Genomic DNA, 20,701 nt, shown 5'->3' on the forward strand with positions numbered 1-20,701 from the left:
AAAAAAAACAATTTTTAGAATGAAACGACGCTGCACCCAAAAACAGATTCTGTTGCAAGTTATCCAAGAGGAAGGCAGAAAATTCCACTGCGAAGCAGATGAGAATTGCGAATGTAAGCAAGCACCGCTGATACTCGAAAATTTCAAAAGGAACATTTTTAAAATGCATTCTGCTGTCTAGGCAGTAATGAATTTACCAGCACCGCTAAACGAGAAAACCGAACCGCGGAGCCATAACATTGATTGTTTGAAAAATACGAAATTGTTAATTATACAATTTTCAATTATACAATTTTCATGTATGTCATGTACAAGCATGCATATAAACAACATCAATTTCAAGTGGATTCTTGTGCAATATACTTCCCAATAATGATTATAGTGTTCATTTCAGTGGCGTAGTAGCGGGGGGGGTTTTGGGGACGAAACCCCCCCCCCGAAGTATTTTGGAGAAATTTGAAAAAATTGAACATGTTAAACAAAAATATGCCTAATATTTTAAATGAAATTCTCAAAGTTTCATTTGCAAAAGTTATCTTGTGAAAATATTTCCTTGTAGTGAAAATTGGCTGCAGACTCGACACCTACCTGTCGGCACGTTGTGGAGGCTAGCTCAACCGCCGAGGACTATAATGGGCAGATCGCGGCGAAGCGAGGAGCTAGGAGCTTAATGGTTCACGAAACGGATATCGGTACCGAGAGAAATTTCGCCACATTCTGTAGTCTTTGACTGACGGCGAACATGGACTGGAGAGTGTGAGAGAAGTATCCCCAGAGAGCCCACCAGGCGATTCGCTACCGCATCGGCCAATGGAATCCTGCCGCAGCACAAAGAAGGACGGGCGGCAAGCTAAAATGGAAGACGAAAGCCTTTAACGAAAACCTCTTTGTTGAGTTACTTCGGCGAACAACGGAATCAAGTACGTTGATACGGCTGACGGCTAACAAGAAGGATTGTGACGGCTTGTGACGTTACAATGTCATGAGAACTAGGACCATGCAGTAGGCGGCGTGCAGCTTACTGGTTAAATGAGTAACTCAGTACGCTGCTTGTCTTAGAGCCAGAAGGCGGGCTCAGAGCGGCAGATCGGAGAGTGAGAGAAGAACGCAAGCGACGTATCTAGAAGGTAGGGACTCTTTAAAACGGGAGATCAAGCTTAGCAAGCCAATTGCCATAAGTAGCTGTGCTGAGAAATAAACGCCAATCCCTGGGGGACGCGTGCTGATTCGTCATGACGAAGACGATGGTCCGTCGACACCAGCTGAAATATGCCCGGGTAAGCTAAAGATAATCGTTGAGGGTCTCTTCCCGAATCACGATTCAACTGCCTGGTCACCGACACCGAAGAAGGCAGAGGTAACACAGTCGAGTGGCAAGTGACTAACTACGAGCTCAAAGACGCGTAGATGTGACTAAAATCAAAGCAAACCCTCGGTCCGGATGGAATACCAACCGTGGCGCTGAAAGCTGCGATCCTGGCATATCCGAACATGTTCAGGATGCTGCCAAATACAAATATGTAATATGTAATAATAATAATAATAGTTTGTATTTGATGCTACTGCTGAAGTCTTTAGACGATGGTAATCCCCGAAATGAGGAAGGTGCAGAAACTGATGTTGCAGCCAAAGTCAGGGAAGTCACCAGGCCATTCAGCCTCGAATAGACCAATGCTGCAGCGTGACATAAAAGAATGAGCCAGATCATGAAGAGCTGCTTCCAGAGTAGAGCACTGATGTACCAGACGAACAAATGGGCAGAAGGCAATGCGAGTCGCAGCGGGCGTAACTCAGGGCTCCATTCTCTGTCCAACACTTAGGATGCACTGATAATATAAATTTGTGAATATAATGAATCATGCAATGCACGAATTCATTCGTCGTTTTCTGCAACGAAGTATTTTCGTGCATTGTAAATAGTAAGTTTCGTTCAATTCATGAACAAGAATGACCGTATGGTGAACGAAAGCTTTCGTAAATTTTACACATTTAATGTACACTGCACGAATGTTATCGTTGATAACGACATTATTTTTCGTGAATGAAATGAAATGTTTTGTTTATTTTAATAAACGTTTGTGTATATTACGAACGATTTCTTTGGTCGCACGAAATCTTTTCGTTTATCTTACAAAAGTTTTCGTATTTATTAGTCTCTTATTGTTTTCAGTCGATCTTTTCGGATCGATGTCTTTTTTATTTAAACAAATCGATGTGGCCAAATCGATTTTATTGTGATACGAAGAAATGGCCGCTTGATTGACGAACGAAAGTTTTCGTAAATTTTACTTATTTAGTTTACATTGCCCGAAAGTTATCGACATTATTTTTCGTGAAAGAAACGAAACGATCTTTTAGGATCGATGTTTGACAGCACGGACGCGACGGTTTAACTGATTCTGTACTGCTCCAGATTCTGAATCAACTGGAAGCGAAAGAGGTCCAGGAAATCTTCCTGCAACCGGCGGACACGGATACGACTACTAAATAGTCAGACAACTACAATTATCTGACGAATAGCAACAATTGCTCCATATTGCTCCTTTGACGTGGACGGTTTGACGAATGGTGCTCGTAAATATTATAAAGATATTCGTATATAACAGCGAACGACTCGTTTGCTGAATGAAGCTGTTTCGTAATAAGCTAACGAAAGTCATTTCGTGGTTTTCACGAAAAACTCGTAATAAAAAATAAGTGTTTCGATAGAACTACGAACGATTCATCATATGTACGAAAAATTCGTATATTTTATGAAAGTTGTTTGTACGAAATTAATTCCTAGCGATTTACGAATATATTCTATCAGTGTGGGGTCTTAACACTGCGGCTGCCCAGGAAAGTGAAAATCGTTGGTTTCGTGAACGATGTGTCACTAACGGTGAGACACTTGAAGAAATAGAGGTGTCGGTGACGGAGACAATAGATGCGATCGAGAGCTGGATGAATGGGTCAAGCTGCAAATAGCTCACTACAAGACGGATTTGTTGTTGCACAGCAACTGCAAAGCGGTTCAGCGGATACAGATCACCATCGAAGGGCTTGTGAATGCATCGAAGCGTGCACTGAAGCAATTGGGAGTGATATTCGACGACTGATTGAGCTTTAACAATCACGTTGATGCGAAATGTCGGGTCTTTATCGAGTGTCTCGTCATCGATACTGCGATATGGGGCTCCTGCTTGGGGTGCGGCGCTGAAAACCAAGTGAAACCGCGAAAAGCTGAACAGGACGCTTCGAATGCTGATCGTACGAGTTGCGATTACGTACCGGAGGCAGTATGCCTTGACGCCGAGATGATTCCCATCTGCATTACCCTGACGGAGGATATCAAGTGCTACAATCAATGAAACGTCAGAAACGTGAGGAAGATGATGAGAATCGATTCGATGATGACGCAGCAGTAGGAATGGGATAATACGGAGAAAGGAAAGTGGACCTACCGGCTCATCCAAACCTGTCGACGTGGGTCAATAGAAAGCACGGAGAGATGACCTTCCACCTGAAACAGCTCCTACCGAACCATGGCTGCTTAAGGAGTATCAGTGTGGGTACGTAACGTCAACACTGTGTCTGGAGCGTCTTTGAATGTCCGAGGTTTGAAGTGACGTGCAGGGAGCTACTTAAAACGGGAGGACCGGACATCAACCCGGATACTGTAGCCTACAGAATGACAAGCGACGTAGAGACGTGGAACGCAGTAAACAGAGATATGATGTAGATCAGTGATTCTCAACCTGGGGTCCGCGAAGTCTTGAAAATAACATATTCATAGCATATAAAACTGATGTTTATCTGTGGGGGTCCGAAGCAACCCAGTGTGATATCTAAGGGGTCCGTGGTACGAAAAAGGTTGAGAACCGTTGATGTAGATCATGACCGTCTTACAGCGGAATGGACATCGAACAACGGTTTCGGGAGAGCAATCACCGCCAGGGAACTCTCCGCAGGTATAAGCTAGATCCACCGTCGAGTACTAGTCGAATAGACTGCAACAGAGCAGCGAGTATGGGTCGTCGAAACGCCAGCGAACCGGAGGTCACGCTCCATGATTCGCCAGACCGACCACGGCACCCCACCGGTTGTTCCGATAGAAAAATAGCGAAAACCAAAGAAGAATCGATATTGAGAAAACTTCTTTCGCCAGGGAACTCTCCGTTAGCGTAAGCTAGATTCACCGCTGGGGACTAGACTGAATAGGCAGCGACGAGACACCACTATTCGCGAGTCATCGGGGCACCAGTTCATCGGATACCCTGCTTCACCAGAATCGCCGAACTGACCTCGGCACCTAGCTGATTAGCTCGATCTCGGGAGAACTTCTCTCGCCGGGGAATTCTCTGTTGGAGTAGGTCAGGTTCATCGTCGGGGACTAGACCGAGTTGTTCGCGAACAAGTCGAGGACTGAATGGACCATCAAGGAAGTAGTGCTAAATGGCCCAAGAAGAGAACTAAATGGCTTAAAAAAGTTGCGGTGCTAAATGGCATCGGTTACGGAGTCAAAGGGCTCAAGAAGTTGTGGTACTGAAACCAAAGAAGAATCGGTATCGGGAGAACTTCTTTTGTCTGAGACCTATCCGTCAGCTTACAGTCAGATTCACCGCCGGGAACGAGACCGTGTAGACCGCGACGATACACCACCAGTCGCGCCGGGGCTCCAGCAAACCGGATGCCCTATTCTACCGGAATCGCCGAACTGACCGCAGCACCTGGCTGGTTGGCTCGAACTTCTCTCGCCGGGGAACTTTTCGTCGGAGTAGGCTAGATCTATCGTCGGAGACTAGACCGAGTAGTTCGCGAACCAGTCGGAAGCTCAACGAGGAAGTGGTACTGAATGGCACAAGGGAACTGAAGGGCTCAGTAAATTAGACTGTCTGAAGTTTGCCGCCCAGATTGTCCTCGTAGGGGAAGAGCATTTATTCTATACCAACAGCTAGCTTTCCTACCTTGACTACCCAAACCCGTTCCCTGAGTTGTTGGTTTTTGAACATGTTTTTCCTGCTCAGAATGTTTTTGAACATTTTTTCATATATATACAAAAAAAATTTCATATCCCCCCCCGAAAAATTTTCTTACTACGCCACTGGTTCATTTGCAGTATAAAGTTGACCTAACCCAACTGGAGAATACAATCTGACATTCATCTGTGAACTAAAAGTTGATTCACTTGTGAATGTTTACAATACAATCTTCCGATTCAATCTGCGAATAAAGAATCACAATCTTCTTCATTCAACATAGTACGTGTCATCCTTTTACCTGGCTCACTTCTTCGGAAGTTCATCTCTACCTACGTTCAATTGTGTTCATTTGGAGAGTTTTCGTCGGATCGTGAATGAACGACTGGCTGCTGTCAAAGCAATGAACGGAACGGATTCGCCAAGAATCATACGAAGGAATGATAATTCCCATCCCTGCTTCCGAAAATCTGTTTGGCTAACGTATTACTGTTCAGCCAAGTTTCTGTAAACACGTACATATCGTACTCACAGTTTGAGCAAGCCAGGAGATACTCAGAGATGGTACTATTCATGCCACCAACGTTCTGATAGTAAATATTTAAACTAGAGTTGCCAGCGCTTCTCGAGATGTTTGAAAATAATCTGCTGGCGGCATTCTCGAACGGAGCTTTCGGGTGCGGGGGTAGGGTTGCCGCATTGGCCGTGATGCGCTGGTAATCGAATGCGGTGATTTAACAGGAGTTTTGCTGCGAGTTTCTTGCATGTGACGTGGAAGGAATGGAGTCTGGGACGAATTCGGCTTGCGTCGCGTTATTTGTCGGTTGCGGGGTCGCAATGAGTTCGGTGCGGGATTGCGTTCTAAAAAAGGACCAATTGACACACCGTTTGGCCAGAAATGTGATGATGTGATTTCCTGTTCGTAAATTGCCGGTACGTGTAATTTAAACGAGATGAAAGAAAGTGGTCGATTCTGAAACTGGCGAACAAGCTTAAGAAAATATTTGCTTGCCTGGAGCTACTCTTCGATAAATGTGAAGTAGACTTAGGTGTTGCGGTGACAATTCTGGATTGCGTCGGGTTCATGAAGGGTGTTGAGGCGTAGTTTGCAGTTGGTAGCGACTTCGTGGTGGCATACTCGAAGATATACGGTGCTCCGGTGTTGATCGAACTGGGTGGCGCGGCGGGTTGGAGTGATGAATTGATGCTGCTACGTTTGTGTTCTGAATGACACTGCTGCAGATGGTGTTTACATTGACAGGATCGGTGACGAGGGTGGGCAGCGTCGATAGTAGTGGAAAGTGTGTATTGACGGTGCTGGTGGTGAATGTAGGAGGTGCCGTCGGTGAGGTGATTACGGGAGGTGTAGTCGCAGTATATATGTCAGCAGTGGGTGCAATAACAGCATATTCAACAATAGCAACAACAATAAAATAGTAGTATGATCGATATTGGCGACAGGTGCGAAAGAGATGGATGTACTGACGGTGGTAGTTAAATTGGTGGCGTACGATATAACAGGAGTGGAAGCCATGTCAGCGGAAATCACAGCAGAAGAGATTGCAAATTCCAAAGTCCAGTGTGCAGCAGCAGCAGTAGACGTTTTGGTAGCAGAAAGAACAGCAGCAGCAACGTGATTGGTAGCAGTGGCAGGTGGGAGATCGTCGTTGGTTTGTTCGACAACAATGTTTAAATCGTTGGCGGTATCCATAGTTTCGCAGTCGGGAGGAACATCAGGGTTCCCGGTTGCCGACGCAATCAGGGTAGTGAGCTGTGGCAGAGGTTTGCATCTGAAACAACAGAAGCTATAGTGTTGGCTTGAAAAAACTGAATAACTGGAACGTCAGCTCTCGGAATTTTATCCGGTTGCGAAAATGAGGGTCTCGAAGTACTGCTGGTTCGGGGACGTTTGCCACTATCTCCGATGATTGACTCGAATAAGTTGCTCAGGTTGAGTTGTAGATCGTCTAAGCGATCATGAAAAGTGGGCCCGCAGGTCATCGAGTTGTCAAAGTTCGCAAGCGCCCGTTTATTGAAGTTAAAAATATATTGATGCTGACTGATTCAATTCAATATTACAATGATAATTACCTGATCAGTATTTTGATAACCTGTTGAATGCGATCCTGATCTGTAACTGATCTATTAGTCTTTATCTCACAGTTATCTAATCACATCAATACCAAATACCTGCATGAAAACATTTCAATAGAAACTCATTCCAGAGTTCTGAAATCAATCATAATCCTCAGATTTCCTATCATATTGAGTTCAGTTCTGAAGCGATGTACTGTAATATGGATTAGGGTCTTTTTTAATAGGAAGCAAAATTGGAATTGATTTAATGTTTATGAAACTTTGAACTGCTCACCGAAAAATTGCATAACTTTCAACATTTGCTGAAAATGTTCTTATTTTGGAAATGCGTCCAGTTGAGATGAAAACGTAATAGAATTAATAACGAGAATAACCCTTTCCAAAAGTAGAAGAATTTATGAAAAAATGGCGTTTTCTGTTCGACTCTAGCAGGTCCTGATCGATTGTTGATGTAAAACCAATTATATGAATAGGTAAAATTAATGTTCGGAAATAGTAATTTCAGGTCAAGATCACATAATTTTGAAACCGCCAATTTCGCAGGTCTAGTATCTTCGATGAATTTTACAAACGTTAAACAGCACATAACCTGATAAAATAATTTTGGCGTTATATACTCCAAGAAGCGTTTATGAAGAATTTACTCTTTAAACAAATTTAGTTCCAGATTTTAATGCCTTCAGCAAAATTTTGGGGAGTACTATTACAAACTACTTTGTTGAAGACATGAAAACTCCATGTGTTCAGGGTATTAACATATTTTAGACACTTTGTATTTAATTTTAAAATAAATTGTTTTGGTTTTACTGTTTATGATAAATCTTTTCAATTATTTATAAACAATAAAAATCACATTCTATCCCAAGCTGGACTTTGTGAAGCTCACAATAGAAGTTATTTTAGAAAAAAACTAGATTAAGGAACACTTCATAAATATCATTTTATAGCTTGATATATTTCTTATATGTAGTATTCATGACAACAATAAAAAAAAAATTTAAATGAAAGTCTCAACAAATTCGCTAAAGATAGGAACTCTGTCACAATTTTTTAAAAAATTGATTCTCTATAATTTAAAACTTCAAAGATGGCGGTATCGTAATTATGCCATTTGGACAGTAAGTTAGATTTTCACCAAACCTCCATCAAACCGAATTCCTGACTACGCCGCTGACTCCAAGTAAGTAGGGACAAAGTCGTTCTACACTTGCCACAAGAAACTTCTTCAAATACTGCCTATCTATTATAATACATTGAAGATCCGATTTGGTCAGTCCCCAATTTTGTCAGCTTCATATGAAAATATGTTTGATGGGCTCTAGCAGGTGAACAAGGCTGAATTCGAGTAAATCCTTTCTTGAGCATGTTTTCCTTATCTTAAAGATGCAAATTTGCAAAAATAAAAAAAAATATTATTTTTTTAAAATTTTTGCGCTAGGAAACTATATTAAATAAACAGAAATAGTTATTAGACTACATCAATAGAAGCGAAAAATATTTTAACAGCTTCACTTTATTATAAACAAAAAAATGTCCCGATTTAATCAATGTCCCCATTTTGTCAGCCTAAAATACACCAGCTTCGTGCAAAAGAAAATTCCAGTAATGATGGTGATTTTCCCTAACTGGTTTCGAGAGTTTTTTTTATTTGTTCTTTGGCATCAGGATTTCCTGCACTGATATCGTCCAATGCAAATTTGAGTGATTATCTGAGTCCTGCCACTATTTCATGTAGTATGTGTTATCAAAAACATCGCGAAGCATCAAGTTCTAAATGTTCTCAATCGATATAATGACCGAAGAAAGCGATAAGAGTTATAAGAAATGTATCATCACACTGTTAGGTGTATTAAAAGCCTTTTTATGCATAAATTGCTGTTTTATATATGAGAATTCTTAATGTAATTTAGGAAAAACGTTCCCGAATGCAGGAAAAATTATTATTTATTCAACTAATCGTTAAGGTACGAGGAATACTCATATACCAATGGAATTTTTTGACGGATTTTAGTTGATCTATTGGTCTTCAATCGTGATCACCGCAAACCACTTAAATAAAAAAGGGTTTCGGGAGAAAAACCATATCTCCGCCAGTTATCAAAATATTTTCTAAACTTATGCTTGTTTATTTCACTGAAAAGTGTACTACAAAAATACTATAAGTTTGATGTAATGAAATCATTATTTTACGCCTATACGTAAATTGGGTCATTACCCGATCAGAATGAAATAACAAGATTATAACAGAACACAATTTTTGTAACATATTGTGTTATAAATTAGGTCTCGTTAGTAGTTAAAATAACAGAAATTTATAACAAGTAACAATGCGAGATATAGTTTTGAAATATTTCTGTTATGTGTTTCTGATCGGGTAAGCTACACACCAAAAATATCTGAATTTTATCGTTAACGTAATTTCAAACATGACACAATTCAACAAACCGTATTTTACGAAATGACAGAACATTACCGTGTTCCATTTAATTTTACATGAAACATATACTTTACATGCGCAATGATATAGAATTACGCTTCCTACCATTCAGAACAAACGCTGTATGTGGAGTAAAATTACATGATTTACGAAATTAAACGTCATGTAATATTAAAATCAAACGTAAAACTAAGTCATTTTTGATGCTCGTATATGTCATGGTCAAGAGACGTAAATTTACTCTATTTTTTCTAGGTGTGTATATACAGTTTTCCATTCCATTCGATAAATTTTAGGTCCAATATACATAATACAACATCATTTCAAAAAAAAATTCGTTATAATACGTAAAGACGATTTTTTTTTGTTTTTTTAAATAAATCTTATATAAGCTTGGCAACCATACATAGGATAACTGCGGTTGTTTACATCTGGCCTATCAAGACAACACCCAAAATGAAAAAAAATATATTCATTGTATGGTGTTTATGTCAAATAAAAATAACCCTGCGGGAAAAACAGGAAAACATGTGTTCATTTTTTCTGACAGGGCATCAGTTGTCGTGAAATTCAAAATGTCAAATCCTTCTGATAGTGTCAAATCCAAACTGTCAACATCTTTGTTTATTTTAAATTTAGATTTTCTTTTCACGTTTCCTGAGTTAGAAAAATACATTGTTGCAATCACGAAAATCAGCTTTATCGATGAACGTAATAAAAAAAGAGTTTTTTTTTCTCATTTAATGACCCAATTGAAACTTTCTGGACATTTTTTCGCACAAAAAGGTATGTAATCCCTTAAGTTATAAGCTGCAGTCCTATTAGCCCGCTGAAAATAGTTGGTTACATCGTCAGCGTCATAATATCAGATGGAGCAGATTTTGCCGTCCTTACTAAGATCACTAGAGTTTGCAAAGATAATTGCACGTGGTTGAATATGAAGGCACAAGGGCACTGTTCACAAGATTGAACCAATTTTCCAAAATAGACCGTATGTAGCAATTTTGGTTAGTGCGGCAGAATGCTTCCGATTATTACGTTGGTTAAATGCGTGAAGTAATCATCTCCGGAGGATTACAATGTATTGCGATTGTACACTAAACCACTCTACTTTACGACGGGGCTATATGTAATGAACTGTCCTCAAAATGAACCTGTCCCAAAACACACAATGAGCTCGGAAGCGTTTGCCGCGAACATTGTCTACCGTATTTATCTTCCAAAAGATCCAATTTCCACCGAAACCGACTCAACGTAAAGTTTTCGAAAATATAGTATCACTATCACCCAGTCAGTGTACGGATATTACACAAAGGTTACACATAACAAGAGCAAAACGCTGAAAAGGCAATCGTACCCATCTTCGCTAAAGAGGTTCTGCGGTTACCGGAAAGTGGTGTGGCAGAGAGGGAAATGAGATAACGAGAAAAGAACTGCGGCTGGCAGAGTTTACGCGGCGTGGCGGGAAATATGAGCATGAAGATACCGGTATGTGAGAAATGAGGGAGAATCCTTATTATCCTTATCGGGGTCGGGGCAACCGGGTGGCAATGTTTGCATCCAGAATCGGAAAGACGCACTGGTACGCGTGACAGGGTGGCTTCTTTGCAATTTCGTGTGAACCGGTAATGTCAGTGGTGCGGCGGGTTGGACAGGAAACGGAACTATCCTCCAGTAGCTTTATGACAACAGGCGGCAAGGCAGAGGAGCACTTCAAAGCAAGCAATTTTCATCAGTCGGCTGTTCAGTCAGTCTGGCTGCCGGTTGGCTCGTCTCGATTCTGGTTGCTTTGATATGTTCGCGTGGGAAATTGGATGGAATGCTTTTGACTGAACAAATTCTATTTTACGCTGCTGACGAGGAAATCTGAAAGCATTCGCACTCCTCCTATCCATCTCCGGTACATTGAGTATTTGAGTTGAGTGGGTTTTTTAATGGTTTTGCGATGATGTAGGCTGGATTGTGCGCCATTAATCTTATTAGTCGGTCTATACATACGGAAGAATGAACATCAAGGCGGTTTAGTGTTTATAATGGGAGCCTGATGTGCGGCTTTTATTTTAGCCCTAAATTAAGTACCTGCTATTGTTTCTATAATCCAGCTTATTTACGCAACGTCTTGTGTTGCCCCAGTTCTACAGATGCTTTCAGAGAATAAGTGGCATGCCATGTGCAACATCATTCGTCTGGAAAGGGTTCTTGCATTATAATATTAATTAGATACACTTGTAAAATAATTACTTTTAAATCACAGTAATCATCAATAAGCTTAATTTTCATTCTCGTTGTTTTTTTTTACAATGGAGAATACAATTTACGTACTTAACCAGTACACGTGCTATTAGTAGATGCCAAGCTATCACACGGGGTGTACTGGGGTGTGTCGGGCTCTCATGGTGACGCCACTATGACTAGGTAATACCGACTAAACTCCATTGGGCACCGCCATTGTTCCCCCCAGGGACTACTTCTCAGTAGTACTTCTGGGGGGAGGGCTGTACTTGATGTACTCACTCATACTCCTACGTCCTGTATGAGGCTTACTTGGGTGCTCTCTCTGTCACACCTTGATTCACTCTCTAACACTCCACATGAGGCTTATTTTTGTGCTCAGCGTTTTCATACCTTGTGAGGCTGACTTTTGTGCTTACCCTTAACATACCGTGCGAGACCGACTTGGATACTCTGCCACGCTTTCGCTCCTCTGCCACGCCACAAGGCATCGATAGCTAAGTCTCAACATACTACGCTACGACCCTCCCATCTTGGCATGAGGCAGTCCATATATACACCTATACACTCGCTCTTCTGCCTTGCTTCGGGGTGGCTGGGTTTACGCGGTTGCCAGTCGCTGTGCCAAACCTGCCTCAGCATGAACAGACCATTCACTCACTTTTCTGCGCTCGGCCTTTTTCGCTCCAACTAACCAATCACTAGTTAGTCGTGCCCGTCGTCTGTTACTCGGTGCGCCAAATTCCCTGTAGCCTACAGGCAATCTGGGTGGTTGCAGTCGAGACTGCGTTCCACCGAGGAGTTATCCCACTCACGCTTTCATCTGGCGACCGAGGCCAACCTGGTGCGCTCGCGGGCTCCTCTATTTCCACGTAGCTCGGAGCACTCCTCATCTTCCCGGATGACCAACCCGACTGGCATCATGCTCGCTATCACGCTGGATGCATCGTGTGATACCGTGCGGTAAGCAGATATCACTCTGAGGCACATCACGCGGTAGGTGCTCTCCAGTTTATGTAGGTAACTGGTTACCCTCAGTGCTCTTGCCCATGAAGGGCCGCCATACCTGAGGATAGATACGGCAACGTCTACTGGCGCACACCTTTGAGCTGTTGGCTGTTGGTCAGCTTGTCGTCTATAATGATTCCGAGAGGCTACAGACTCCGCTGTGAAGTGATCACGACCTCTCCCACATGGATAACTGCATGTTGTGCCGACTTTCGGTTGTTGACGATAACTACCTCCGTCTTATGCTGAGCGAGCTCCAGGCCTCTCGCGCTCATCCATTCCTCCACCGTGTTGAACGCGTGTTCTGCAGTTAGTTCTACCTCGGGGATTGACTCCTCGTAGATCTCCAAGCTTACGTCGTCGGCAAAGCCAACGATCTTGACCCCAGGAGGGAACTTTAGTCTCAGAACCCCGTCATACATGAGGTTCCATAATACCGGGCCTAACATCGAGCCTTGCGGTACTCCGGCGGTAATAGGAACCCTTTTCTGACCGGCATCGGTCTCGTATAGCAGTACACGATTCTGGAAGTAACTTTCCAGGATCCGGTACAGACCCACCGGTAGGCTAAGCCGGTGTAACGAGAACGCGATGGCATCCCAGCTTGCGCTGTTGAATGCGTTCTTCACGTCAAGTATCATTAACGCACAGTATCGAATGCCTCGCCTTTTTCGTTGGATCGCTATCTCGACAGTATTTATCACTGAGTTGATAGCGTCCACCGTGGACTTACCCTTTCGAAAACCAAACTAATTGCTTGACAGGCCATCCGTGCCTTCTGAGTACGGGGTTAGCCTGTTGAGGATGATACTCTCCAGCAAATTGCCAGTCGTGTCGATCAGATAGATTGGTCTGTACGCCGATGGGTTGCCAAGCGGCTTCCCGGGCTTCGGCAACAGCAATAATTCCTGCCTTTTCCATCTATCGGGGAAGCGGCACTTGTCAAGTCATCTCTGCATAGCTAGCCTGAACATGTTCGGGTTCGCTATGATCGCTGCTTTCAGAGCACTGTTTGGAACTCCATCCGGCCCTGGAGCTTTGTTTATTGCTAGGGAATTAGCCACTGCGAGTAGTTCTTCATTCGTCACCGGAGCCACCATTTCGGCCGTGCCTGCACTGTCACGTAGTGCAGGTGGCCAGGGTCTTGTGGCTCAAGACGGGAAGAGTGCTTCGATAATCGTCGCCAACTGGACCGGAGACCGTTCGGGGATGAAGACCGCCTTTGGTCTTGTCCATCACGATTCTGTAGGCGTCACCCCACGGATTCGCGTTGGCACTCTCACACAGGTTGCCGAAACACGCTCTCTTGCTGCTTTTAATAGCCTTGCTAAGGGCCAATTTCGCAGCTCGAAACACTTCACGGCGGTTCTCTCTTCCATCTTGCGGGCTCTTTGCACCCTACGTCTAACTCTGAGGCAGGCTGATCGTAGACGGGCATCTGCCGTTAATTGTCAGGGTTTTTCTCGGCATAGTTGCGTCGCACGCGCGTGATAGAACGGCTACCAGCGCATCCCCGCTTAGACTGTCGGTGTTGGCCTCCAGTCCCAGGGCCGCGGTGAAAGCTTCGCTGTCGAAGTGATTGGACTTCCACCCGCGTACCTGACAGGGATCTCTCGCCCTCGGATGCTGTACACCATAGTTGATCCAAAAGCGGATTGCTGAATGATCGCTATGGATGTAGCCCTCGTCTACCCTCCATTCCATGCCTGGAACCAGACCCAGGTTGGCAAATTTTACGTCAGTCCATGCCTCCACCCCGTTCCTACGGAATGTGCTAGTGGAGCCATTGTTGGCTAACACAGCGTCGAGTTTCGCAAGCGCCTCCAGTAGCGCTTGGCCTCTGCTATTTGTACAGCGGCTGTCCCACTCTACTGCCCAAGCGTTAAAGTCTTCCGCTATGACTACCGGTTTCCGGCCCACTAGGCCTGACGAGAGCCTGTCGATCATCTGGTTGAACTATTCTATGGGCCACCTTGGTGGAGCGTAGCATCTACAATAGAACACACCATTGATCTTGGCAATCGCAACACCCTCGGCAGAGGAGTGTATTACCTCTTGAACCGGGAACCGTTCCGTTGTACAGATTGCCACCATCCCATACCCGTCGGACACCCAATTGCCGTTGCCGGCAGGGATGTTGAACGGGTCTGATAGGAGGGCGACATCTGTCCTCGACTCCGAGACCGACTGCCACAACAGCTGTTGGTCTGCTGCACAATGGTTAAGATTTAGCTGTGTAACGTTCACGGCTTCTTCTAATTTGCCTCACCGAAGCGACACGAAGGTCCGCCCAGAGCATGATTACGGCCTTGCTTCTTAGCGGTGCAGATAAGGCATTTATGCGCCATAGTACAGCCCCGCTCCTTATGCCCCTCCTCGCCGCAGCGACGACATAGTTTGCTCCTGTCTGTGCCCTTACATTCTTAAGATTTATGGCCGGACTCAAGGCACCAATAGCACCTATCCACTGAAGGCGGCTGGGGTATGCTAATTAGGCATACCGACCAGCCGATCTTCAGTTTACCTTTCACGGTAACCTTTTTGGCATCTGTCATCAGTAGCCTGAGGTAGGCTACTTGGGTGCCGGAGAGTCCCCCTCTCAAGCGCACAGAGGCCCGCTCGATTATCACGTCGCATTGCTCCTTGACGGCTGCGACGACATCGTCTGCGGTCGTGAAGTCGTCCAGGTGCTTGCACGAGAGAGTCATTTCCGCCCCTAACGACCTGACCTGGGCGCCTTCACCCAGGACCTCTTGGGTCAAGGCCTTATACACTGCACTGGATTGTGCGCCTCGCTTCAGCACCAAAAGCATTTCGCCTGTATTGGTGCGTCTCACGCTACGCACGTTTTGCCCAAGGGCCGAGAGGCTTTCGGCCGTCCTCATCGACTTTAGGACGTTGGCATATTTGTCCTTGTCGGTTTTTAACCACAAGGCCTTGCGTCTGCCCTTGGCCTTCTTCGCGGGCCGCGGTGCATCCGATGTCGGTATCGGCTTCTTTTTGGTGACCAGCGTCCAGGGGTTTACGCCCCCCCTTGCCCCGGTTGCGCCGAGTTGCTGGTACATTCTCTCTCCCCAGCGGGGTCATTCTCGCCCCGTTTTACCTCGACCAAACGGCGTTTGGCCTTGACGGTTGCACGACGTGTGGTGTTGGTTTTTGCACCCTCGCCTGGTGACTTCCTAGGGCCCTTCGCGTTCGACGCCGTCTTGCGTTTACCCTTGCCCTTCGAGGGGAACTCAACCGCCGCTTCGAGCGACATGGCTGCACCATAGAAGGGGAAGGCCCCTGTCTGAGTACGTATGTCGGCCTTATCTCTTCCCTCCCTCTTGGAGGCCGCTGTTTGGGTTCCTCTGTCGGATCTCTCCCGACATTCCACCCTCTTGGCGTAAGCCTGCTGTTCCTGTCTTGCGACACGAACAGCTTTCCGGAGCACCAGCAGGCTCTGTTTCAGCTCCTTGCTGATGTTTTGCTTCGCGCTAGTGAACTCGATTATTGCATCGAGCTGCTCCACCACTTTGCTCATCGCGGATAGTGGCCCGTCCAGCGCGTTGGTAGGGCTATTTTCTACCACTGGGGGGTCACTGGTGCTGTCGGATGCAGCACTCGTCGCTCCACTACTCTCTCCACTAGGGGGATACCTCGTCAAACCACCTCTAGCAAAGGGGTTCGGCACCTCCGTTTGTTTATTTTTATTTTTATTTACTTCACTCATTAATCCCATGAGTAGCGCTAGAAAGAAAGGTCCGCCACGCCAGAGCTCCGCAGTAACGTGGTAAGGGACGCTTACTGTGGGGGTTGCCCAGGTACCCCACAGGCTCCGTTAACGATAGAGCATGTTTTCACCCCCTCGATTACTCATCCCTCGGCACGGGTCGCTTCACGCCTTGGAATTGGGGTTATGACCTATTTTTCTTTACGTGGTGACCGCGGCCCAAATCATCACAACCATCCTCCTTTGCCAGGGCTTTGGACCTGTAGCTCTGGTTCTCAATAGTTCCAGGTACGTATATTATTACAGATATGCTACTATTGAGATCCGTCATTTGCTAGCGGAGTTAAGACCAGTAGTCTATGTTGCCTAAAGTGTTGAAGCTGAATCTAAAATCCGAAGAGCTTTACGAATTCGTGAAATGTAACGACAACGTTCCCATGCAATCTAGATCAGGGATCTAGTAATCAGCATCAAATTCGACGTAGCAGCCGCCGAATGTCAACAGATGGGGTTACTTGAAAGAGCTGAAAACGCCGAAAAGGCACTAAAGACCACGGAAGTAGCCAGGAGAGGCATAAGGGAGACACTCTAGTCATCAAAGCAATCGACGGCGTTACAAGAGAGCGGGAGAAGAACGTCGTAAGAACCAGGCGCACTCCAGCTCCAGCTGATGTAGGATCAAGAGCTCGACCTTTCGGGAACTCGTGGCGCATGCAGTGGGAGGAGAGGCGAACGTGTGAGCTTTATATGAGGAAGCAACTGTCGACTGTAGGAATTTAGACGAGATCACAACGGAAGACGAAGTGAGGAGCGCGCAGATAAAGCAATGTAACCTGGAGAAAAAGCTTATGTTAATAAAGTTGAGGAAGGCTATAGTGGCACACAGACAGCAGTGATATGTCTATCGCCAATCGCAGCCTACCAGCTTATATCGACCGGTTAGATCAAAATCGGATGTGCTCGTTACAGTTGGCTCCTAAAACCACTATACAAACGTAGAGGTGTTTCGAGCACCTGGGTGTCGGTCATTAGACAAGAAACTGTAAAAGATAATTTGTGCAGAAAATGTTGGAAGAAGGGACACATTGCTAGAGACTGCAGAAAGCAACCAAAGAACATGCTTTGTACAAAAGGGAGTGCAAAAGGCCCACATGATGGAAGGTTTCTTATGCCCAGAGTACAGAAAGGTGAAGCCAGGCCAATGATGATGGAGATAACCCAGTCTAATCTCAATCTTAGCTACATTGCACAGCAACTGTTGTGGCAGTTAACCACAGAAATGACTTGCGACGTTGCAATTATTGCAGAGCCGTATCATGTTCCTTCCGATAACGGTAACTGGATGTTGGATAACGCAGTGATGGCGGCAACTGATGGGTGGTTTCCCTATCCAAGAGGTGGTTTATAGCACGCAAGAAAACTTTGTGATCGCCACGATCAACGTCATATTAGTATGTAGCTGTTATGCTCCCCCACGGTGGACACCAGACCAGTACAATCGGATGCTGGATGCACCAACCGACTCGTTAATTTGACGAAAGCCGCATGTTATAGGAGGAGATTTTATCGCTTGAGCCGTGGAGTGGGGTAGCAGGCTGACCAACGCAAGAGGTTGCACATTGTAGGAAGCTGGATGTAAGGCTGTGCAATGAAAGTTTCGCTAGCACATTCTGTATCGACGGTTGGGAACCCATCATCTATGTTATATTCTACAGTCCGTCGCAGATGAATAACATGAATTGGCGAGTTAGTGAGCAGTTTACACATAGCGGCCATCAGGCGATCCACAAAACTATAGATCGGCGGAAGGGCGTGTGCGTAACAATGCCGAGGAAAATGGAGCCGATGAACTATCAGCGTCCGGCATATTACTGGAACGAAAGGTTCAGAATCCTGCCTAAAATCCAGAAGATGCGTTCATAGAGCAAGATCTGAAGCAGGCAGGGAGGAGTATAAGGTGACGTGCCGGGCGACCACGGACGCTTTTAAACGCGAGATAGGGCTTAATAAGTCCACCTGCTATCATGAGCTGTGCAGAGAAGTGAACGCCAACCCCCGTGGCAACGCTTGCCGTATTGCGATGATCAAGATCAAGGATCCAACCACGTTATTGAAAGTTATCGTGGAGGGTCTTTTCTCGAAGCGCGACTCAACCGCATGGCAATTTTTAGCGTACATTGATGCAGATGATGGAATGCTGATAACAATCCAGTTTCCAACGACGAGCTCCGTATAGTGGCGAAAGGGCTGAAAGCAACGAAAGCTCCCGGTCCGGACAGTATCCCCAACGGGGAGCTGAAAACCACGATCCGAGCGTTCCCGGACATGTTCAGGACAGTTCTACAGACGCCTATATGATGGCTTCTTCCCGAATATCTGGAAGATTCAGAAGCTGGTGTTGCTGCCAATCACCGGGAGATCCAGCATCGTATCAGCCTACATGGATACTCTTGGTAAACTTATGGAAAGGGTCATCCTCAATAGGCTGACGAGCTAAGCTGAAAATGCGAACAGACTATCTCAGAAGCAGTTCAGATTCCGAAATAGGATCTATATAGTGGACACCATCCGCACAGTTATCGCGAGCGCGGAGAACGCACTGAAGCAAAGGAGATAGGGTAACCGCTACTGCACCGTGGTTACGATCGACGCAAAGAACGCATTTAAGAGCACCAACTGGGTGGCTATCACCGTAGCGCTGCATATAATTTGTGCAGGGTTCTTAAAAAGTTATATTCAGAACCTAGGACTGATCTACGAGACAAACATGGAGCAGAGGTCGATTAGGGTCACGGCGGGAGTACCTCAGGGCACCATACTTTGCCCAACGTTCTGGAATATAATGTGCAACGGAATGTAAACACTGGAACTGCCCAGGGCAGTAGAGATCGTCGGCTTTGCAGATGACGTTGTCCTTACGATCACCGACGAGATCCTCGAGGAAGTGGCTATGTTGACGGTAGAGACGATGGGCATCGTGGAGACCTGGATGACTGCTATCAAGTTGCAGCTGGCTCACCACAAGACAGAGGTAGTGTTTGTCAGCAACCAAAAAAACCAGCGTGTCGTGACCAGGATCGGCGGACACTCAGGTCTATCGATGCATGCGCTGAGGTACCTGGATGTAATAGTCGACGATCGGTTAAATTACAAAAGTCTATCGTCGGGGAACTCTTCGTCAGTGTAGACTAGGTTCACCTTCGGGAACTAGTTGAATAGTACGCGAAGTAGCACTGGGTTCGGGTCATCGAGGTGCGAGTGGACCAGACGTCTGGCTTTATCGGAATCGCAGGACCGACTTCGACACCCTATCGAGTGGCTCGTGAGCAGCGGATTAGAGCGAGTATACCGCGTCGAATAATGGATTGTTGTGGCGTCAGTGAGTCAAAAGCTACGCTCCATCCGGAATCTTTAGACAGACCGTAGCATATACTGGCGTTAAGCTATTTCATGGAGCAAGTCTGGCTATTTCATGGAGCAAGTCTGGCTGTGGAAAATTCGTGAGCAAAAGACTTGGGTGCGACGAAAGAACTACGAAGCCCCCCCCCAATTAAGTCCTTGATGTTGTTCCGTTAGGAAGAAGGGAGAAAAAAAAGTAAGGAGTATTTTTAGTGGTTGGGCACGATCGTGAGTTGTGTGTCCCATACAGTGCCAACACACTACAGGCCAGACTTTTGAAGCTTTTTAAACCATACTATAATAAAACCCGCATTTCTGCGCTCATTCAGACATTGTCCCAATTCGTCGGTCGCCCGGTAGTAGTTTGTTCTAGGCGCTACCCAAATTCCTTACAATCAGCAAACAATAACAATAATGTTCCATAACAGAAGTAAAGGAAATGACCCTTCTACAACTATTCTATCAGGGGATGCCCCAGGAGCTCCCGATGCATGACTGGTGGCTGTCGGTACATGTTTGGCATTTCACTAAGCAAGTACATTTCTACAAATCATATAAGCGAGTATCTGACTAGCCCTAAGTGCTTCCAGCAAATACCTATCAGATGGCACGTCGCCATAAACCATCCGAAGACAAAACAACAACCTAGTCAGTATCAACAGTCCGACTATCTAAAATATTCATCGAACAACTACAGCACCAAAGCTTTTGGTATAACAGCAATAGAAACGGTCGGCTCCACAGCCTAAGCTCCGGCGCAGCGAATTCAGCCCCATTAAGCCTTCCACTTTCCTGGAGAAGGCCATTGTACGTTTTCCCTATAGTAGAACCTGAACAGTCTTCGAGGGGCCATCATAG

The 20,701-nt window shown here is 45.3% G+C and overlaps 1 protein-coding gene across 1 annotated transcript in view; it reads left to right on the plus strand.

Moving 5' to 3' along the window:
* LOC131683826 (protein amalgam-like) overlaps nt 1-20,701 on the plus strand; it is a 598,561-nt gene that overhangs the window by 46,689 nt on the left and 531,171 nt on the right. The window lies entirely within an intron of this gene.

This window comes from Topomyia yanbarensis, chromosome 2 (genome assembly GCF_030247195.1).
Source record: "Topomyia yanbarensis strain Yona2022 chromosome 2, ASM3024719v1, whole genome shotgun sequence".
Classification (NCBI taxonomy): domain Eukaryota; kingdom Metazoa; phylum Arthropoda; class Insecta; order Diptera; family Culicidae; genus Topomyia; species Topomyia yanbarensis.